The sequence below is a fragment of the Lissotriton vulgaris genome, chromosome 1_1 (genome assembly GCF_964263255.1).
Source record: "Lissotriton vulgaris chromosome 1_1, aLisVul1.2, whole genome shotgun sequence".
NCBI lineage: Eukaryota > Metazoa > Chordata > Amphibia > Caudata > Salamandridae > Lissotriton > Lissotriton vulgaris.
In genome coordinates, this window is record NC_141685.1 from 233,261,343 (window position 1) to 233,268,842 (window position 7,500).

Sequence of the window (7,500 nt, forward strand, 5' to 3'; positions counted from 1 at the left end):
CCCTGAGATTAAGAGTCTCATGCTCTACCGACTGAGCTAGCCGGGCTCCCACTTCAAGATGGTATGCAGACTAATCATTTTTTATGAAGGAAATCCATTCCTGGACAATTTTTGGGAGATATTGCAGGTCTAATGCAAGATTAATCTCCATATTATGAGAGTCAATGCAATCTTCAGGCAAAAATTACTCGTTTTCGCCCAACGTGGGGCTCGAACCCACGACCCTTTGATTAAGAGTCTCATGCTGTACCGACTGAGCTAGCCGGGTTCCCTCCTTAAGACAGTATGCAGACCAATCCCTTTTTGTGAAGAAAATCAAATCCTGGATATTCCTCTACTCTTGTTTTGCAAGGAAAGCCAGATTTATACATCCTTCAGAGGACAGAGTGTCAAAAAAAATAAGAGAAAATGAAAATGGAAGTTGTGAGAACTTCATTTTGAGATTGCATAAGAATTCAAATTCCTCTCACATGCTAAAGAATACCTGAACCCTTTTGATTAAACCATTTTAGTTGTTATAATGAGACCATATTTGAAAGCCATCTGTGATTTTTCTGTTCTTACTCTGCAATGACCTTGGCAATGACAAGTTAAAAATAAAATGTATGCAAATTTTATAATGGAGAATGCGGGCATTGATCCCGCGACCTCTCGCATGCTAAGCGAGCACTCTAACATTTGAGCTAATTCCCCTATGTGTTTAATCTGCATAACATGAAAAAAGTAACCTCACTGCCTTCCACACTTTATTTGAAGTCCAATTGCCCATAACAGTGTTCAGTTCACTCCTAACTTATGCCTTACCTCCACTTATGGGATGTTTTACAGTTCAGGTTGGCCTGTTTACTACTCGAATATGAGTGATATTGTGGTGTGTTCATCTAGACTCATACCCTACCTAATCTTGAAGTTAAATTTCCCACCAATGAGAAACCAAGGGAGATACCATTTTTGATAGGTATTGCATGTCTAATGCAAGAATAATCACCAGATTATGAGAGTGCAGCAAAAATTACTCATTTTCGCCCAACGTGGGGCTCGAACCCACGACCCTGAGATTAAGAGTCTCATGCTCTACCGACTGAGCTAGCCGGGCTCCCACTTCAAGATGGTACGCAGACTAATCATTTTTTATGAAGGAAATCCATTCCTGGACAATTTTTGGGAGTTATTGCATGTCTAATGCAAGATTAATCTCCATATTATGAGAGTCAATGCAATATTCAGGCAAAAATTACTCATTTTCGCCTAACGTGTGGCTCGAGCCCACGACCCTGAGATTAAGAGTCTCGTGCTCTACCGACTGAGCTAGCCGGGCTCCCTCCTTGAGACAGTATGCAGACCAATCCCTTTTTGTGAAGAAAATCAAATCCTGGATATTCCTCTACTCTTGTTTTGCATTGAAAGCCAGATTTATACATCCTTCAGAGGACAGAGTGTCAAAAAAAATAAGAGAAAATGAAAATGGAAGTTGTGAGAACTTCATTTTGAGATTGCATAAGAATTCAAATTCCTCTCACATGCTAAAGAATACCTGAACCTTTTTGATTAAACCACTTTAGTTGTTATAATGAGACCATATTTGAAAGCCATCTGTGATTTTTCTGTTCTTACTCTGCAATGACCTTGGCAATGACAAGTTAAAAATAAAATGTATGCAAATTTTATAATGGAGAATGCGGGCATCAATCCCGCTACCTCTCGCATGCTAAGCGAGCGCTCTACCACTTGAGCTAATTCCCCTGTGTGTTAAATATGCATAACATGAAAAAAGTAACCTCACTGCCTTCCACACTTTATCTGAAGTCCAATTGCCCATAACAGTGTTCAGTTCACTCCTAATTTATGCCTTACCTCCACTTATGGGATGTTTTACAGTTCAGGTTGGCCTGTTTACTACTCGAATATGAGTGATATTGCGGTGTGTTCATCTAGACTCATACCCTACCTAATCTTGAAGTTAAATTTCCCACCAATGAGAAACCAAGGGAGATACCATTTCTGATAGTTATTGCATGTCTAATGCAAGAATATTCACCAGATTATGAGAGTCAATGCAATAATCCAGCAAAAATTACTCATTTTCGCCCAACGTGGGGCTCGAACCCATGACCCTGAGATTAAGAGTCTCATGCTCTACCGACTGAGCTAGCCGGGCTCCCACTTCAAGATGGTATGCAGACTAATCATTTTTTATGAAGGAAATCCATTCCTGGACAATTTTTGGGAGTTATTGCAGGTCGAATGCAAGATTAATCTCCATATTATGAGAGTCAATGCAATATTCAGGCAAAAATTACTCGTTTTCGCCCAACGTGGGGCTCGAACCCACGACCCTTTGATTAAGAGTCTCATGCTCTACCGACTGAGCTAGCCGGGTTCCCTCCTTAAGACAGTATGCAGACCAATCCCTTTTTGTGAAAAAAATCAAATCCTGGATATTCCTCTACTCTTGTTTTGCAAGGAAAGCCAGATTTATACATCCTTCAGAGGACAGAGTGTCAAAAAAAATAAGAGAAAATGAAAACGGAAGTTGTGAGAACTTCATTTTGAGATTGCATAAGAATTCAAATTCCTCTCACATGCTAAAGAATACCTGAACCCTTTTGATTAAACCACTTTAGTTGTTATAATGAGACCATATTTGAAAGCCATCTGTGATTTTTCTGTTCTTACTCTGCAATGACCTTGGCAATGACAAGTTAAAAATAAAATGTATGAACATTTTATAATGGAGAATGCGGGCATTGATCCCGCTACCTCTCGCATGCTAAGCGATCGTACTACCATTTCAGTTAATTCCCCTGTGTGTTTAATCTGCATAACATGAAAAAAGTAACCTTACTGCCTTCCACACTTTATTTGAAGTCCAATTGCCCATAACAGCCTTAACTTCACTCCTAACTTATGCCTTACCTCCACTTATGGTATGTTTTACAGTTCAGGTTGGCCTGTTTACTACTCGAATATGAGGGATATTGCGGTGTGTTCATCTAGACTCATACCCTAGCTAATCTTGAAGTTAAATTTCCCACCAATGAGAAACTAAGGGAGATACCATTGTTGATAGTTATTGCATGTCTAATGCAAGAATAATCACCAGATTATGAGAGTCCAGCAAAAATTACTCATTTTCGCCCAACGTGGGGCTCGAACCCATGACCCTGAGATTAAGAGTCTCATGCTCTACCGACTGAGCTAGCCGGGCTCCCACTTCAAGATGGTATGCAGACTAATCATTTTTTATGAAGGAAATCCATTCCTGGACAATTTTTGGGAGTTATTGCATGTCTAATGCAAGATTAATCTCCATATTATGAGAGTCAATGCAATATTCAGGCAAAAATTACTCGTTTTCGCCCAAAGTGGGGCTCGAACCCACGACCCTGAGATTAAGAGTTTCATGCTCTACCGACTGAGCTAGCCGGTTTCCCTCCTTAAGACAGTATGCAGACCAATCCCTTTTTGTGAAGAAAATCAAATCCTGGATATTCCTCTACTCTTGTTTTGCAAGGAAAGCCAGATTTATACATCCTTCAGAGGACAGAGTGTCAAAAAAAATAAGAGAAAATGAAAATGGAAGTTGTGAGAACTTCATTTTGAGATTGCATAAGAATTTAAATTCCTCTCACATGCTAAAGAATACCTGAACCCTTTTGATTAAACCACTTTAGTTGTTATAATGAGACCATATTTGAAAGCCATCTGAGATTTTCTCTTCTTACTCTGCAATGACCTTGGCAATGACAAGTTAAAAATAAAATGTATGCAAATTTTATAATGGAGAATGCGGGCATCGATTCCGCTACCTCTCGCATGCTAAGCGATCGTACTACCATTTGAGCTAATTCCCCTTTGTGTTTAATCTGCATAACATGAAAAAAGTAACCTTACTGCCTTCCACACTTTATTTGAAGTCCAATTGCCCATAACAATGTTAAGTTCACTCCTAACTTATGCCTTACCTCCACTTATGGGATGTTTTACAGTTCAGGTTGGCCTGTTTACTACTCGAATATGAGTGATATTGCGGTGTGTTCATCTAGACTCATACCCTAGCTAATCTTGAAGTTAAATTTCCCACCAATGAGAAACCAAGGGAGACACCATTTCTGATAGTTATTGCATGTCTAATGCAAGAATATTCACCAGATTATGAGAGTCAATGCAATAATCCAGCAAAAATTACTAATTTTCGCCCAACGTGGGGCTCAAACCCACAACCTGAGATTAAGAGTCTCATGCTCTACCGACTGAGCTAGCCGGGCTCCCACTTCAAGATGGTATGCAGACTAATCATTTTTTATGAAGGAAATCCATTCCTGGACAATTTTTGGGAGTTATTGCAGGTCTAATGCAAGATTAATCTCCATATTATGAGAGTCAATGCAATATTCAGGCAAAAATTACTCGTTTTCGCCCAACGTGGGGCTCGAACCCACGACCCTGAGATTAAGAGTCTCATGCTCTACCGACTGAGCTAGCTGGGCTCCCTCCTTGAGACAGTATGCAGACCAATCCCTTTTTGTGAAGAAAATCAAATCCTGGATATTCCTCTACTCTTGTTTTGCAAGGAAAGCCAGATTTATACATCCTTCAGAGGACAGAGTGTCAAAAAAAATAAGAGAAAATTAAAATGGAAGTTGTGAGAACTTCTTTTTGAGATTGCATGAGAATTCAAATTCCTCTCACATGCTAAAGAATACCTGAACCCTTTTGATTAAACCACTTTAGTTGTTATAATGAGACCATATTTGAAAGCCATCTGAGATTTTTCTGTTCTTACTCTGCAATGACCTTGGCAATGACAAGTTAAAAATAAAATGTATGCAAATTTTATAATGGAGAATGCGGGAATCGATCCCGCTACCTCTCGCATGCTAAGAGAGCACTTACCATTTGAGCTAATTCCCCTTTGTGTTTAAACTGCATAACATGAAAAAAGTAACCTTACTGCCTTCCACACTTTATTTGAAGTCCAATTGCCCATAACAGTGTTAAGTTCACTCCTAACTTATGCCTTACCTCCACTTATGGGATGTTTTACAGTTCAGGTTGGCCTGTTTACTACTCGAATATGAGTGATATTGCGGTGCGTTCATCTAGACTCATACCCTAGCTAATCTTGAAGTTAAATTTCCCACCAATGAGAAACCAAGGGAGATACCATTTCTGATAGTTATTGCATATCTAATGCAAGAATATTCACCAGATTATGAGAGTCAATGCAATAATCCAGCAAAAATTACTCATTTTCGCCCAACGTGGGGCTCGAACCCATGACCCTGAGATGAAGAGTCTCATGCTCTACCGACTGAGCTAGCCGGGCTCCCACTTCAAGATGGTATGCAGACTAATCATTTTTTATGAAGGAAATCCATTCCTGGACAATTTTTGGGAGTTATTGCAGGTCGAATGCAAGATTAATCTCCATATTATGAGAGTCAATGCAATATTCAGGCAAAAATTACTCGTTTTCGCCCAACGTGGGGCTCGAACCCACAACCCTTTGATTAAGAGTCTCATGCTCTACTGACTGAGCTAGCCGGGTTCCCTCCTTAAGACAGTATGCAGACCAATCCCTTTTTGTGAAAAAAATCAAATCCTGGATATTCCTCTACTCTTGTTTTGCAAGGAAAGCCAGATTTATACATCCTTCAGAGGACAGAGTGTCAAAAAAAATAAGAGAAAATGAAAACGGAAGTTGTGAGAACTTCATTTTGAGATTGCATAAGAATTCAAATTCCTCTCACATGCTAAAGAATACCTGAACCCTTTTGATTACACCACTTTAGTTGTTATAATGAGACCATATTTGAAAGCCATCTGTGATTTTTTTGTTCTACTCTGCAATGACCTTGGCAATGACAAGTTAAAAATAAAATGTATGCAAATTTTATAATGGAGAATGCGGGCATCGATCCCGCTACCTCTCGCATGCTAAGCGAGCGCTCTAACATTTGAGCTAATTCCCCTATGTGTTTAATCTGCATAACATGAAAAAAGTAACCTCACTGCCTTCCACACTTTATTTGAAGTCCAATTGCCCATAACAGTGTTCAGTTCACTCCTAACTTATGCCTTACCTCCACTTATGGGATGTTTTACAGTTCAGGTTGGCCTGTTTACTACTCGAATATGAGTGATATTGTGGTGTGTCAGACCGCTGGGGATGCCTGGTCTCACCCTGGAGATACCCATTAAGGGACCATCTCTCAGGGAAGCCAGGAAGGGTTTCGCAGCGGTCGAAGCGCGGAGGTACCCCTTCGGGAGTGATTCCTGCGCTATATAAGCACACAATTAATTAATTAATCAATTAATTACCCTACCTAATCTTGAAGTTAAATTTCCCACCAATGAGAAACCAAGGGAGATACCATTTTTGATAGGTATTGCATGTCTAATGCAAGAATAATCACCAGATTATGAGAGTCCAGCAAAAATTACTCATTTTCGCCCAACATGGGGCTCGAACCCACAACCCTGAGATTAAGAGTCTCATGCTCTACTGACTGAGCTAGCCGGGCTCCCACTTCAAGATGGTACGCAGACTAATCATTTTTTATGAAGGAAATCCATTCCTGGACAATTTTTGGGAGTTATTGCATGTCTAATGCAAGATTAATCTCCATATTATGAGAGTCAATGCAATATTCAGGCAAAAATTACTCATTTTCGCCTAACGTGGGGCTCGAGCCCACAACCCTGAGATTAAGAGTCTCATGCTCTACCGACTGAGCTAGCCGGGTTCCCTCCTTAAGACAGTATGCAGACCAATCCCTTTTTGTGAAGAAAATCAAATCCTGGATATTCCTCTACTCCTGTTTTGCAAGGAAAGCCAGATTTATACATCCTTCAGAGGACAGAGTGTCAAAAAAAATAAGAGAAAATGAAAATGGAAGTTGTGAGAACTTCATTTTGAGATTGCATAAGAATTCAAATTCCTCTCACATGCTAAAGAATACCTGAACCCTTTTGATTAAACCACTTTAGTTGTTATAATGAGACCATATTTGAAAGCCATCTGTGATTTTTCTGTTCTTACTCTGCAATGACCTTGGCAATGACAAGTTAAAAATAAAATGTATGCAAATTTTATAATGGAGAATGCAGGCATCGATCCCGCTACCTCTCGCATGCTAAGCGAGCGCTGTACCACTTGAGCTAATTCCCCTGTGTGTTAAATATGCATAACATGAAAAAAGTAACCTCACTGCCTTCCACACTTTATCTGAAGTCCAATTGCCCATAACAGTGTTCAGTTCACTCCTAACTTATGCCTTACCTCCACTTATGGGATGTTTTACAGTTCAGGTTGGCCTGTTTACTACTCGAATATGAGTGATATTGCGGTGTGTTCATCTAGACTCATACCCTAGCTAATCTTGAAGTTAAATTTCCCACCAATGAGAAACCAAGGGAGATACCATTGTTGATAGTTATTGCATGTCTAATGCAAGAATAATCACCAGATTATGAGAGTCCAGCAAAAATTACTCA

General features: G+C 39.7%; 3 non-coding genes across 3 annotated transcripts in view; all 3 read right to left on the reverse strand.

The window, feature by feature from the left end:
• TRNAK-CUU (transfer RNA lysine (anticodon CUU)) overlaps positions 1 to 46 on the reverse strand; it is a 73-nt gene extending 27 nt beyond the window's left edge. Inside the window, exon 1 of the tRNA in view lies at positions 1 to 46. This exon is cut by the window's left edge and continues 27 nt beyond it. This is a non-coding gene — a tRNA (tRNA-Lys).
• A 977-nt stretch (positions 47 to 1,023) lies between these two features.
• On the reverse strand, positions 1,024 to 1,096 carry TRNAK-CUU (transfer RNA lysine (anticodon CUU)). The gene has a single exon. It is a non-coding gene; the product is annotated as a tRNA-Lys (tRNA).
• Positions 1,097 to 4,417: 3,321 nt separating this feature from the next.
• On the reverse strand, positions 4,418 to 4,490 carry TRNAK-CUU (transfer RNA lysine (anticodon CUU)). Its single transcript has one exon. It is a non-coding gene; the product is annotated as a tRNA-Lys (tRNA).
• Positions 4,491 to 7,500: the final 3,010 nt, after the last annotated feature.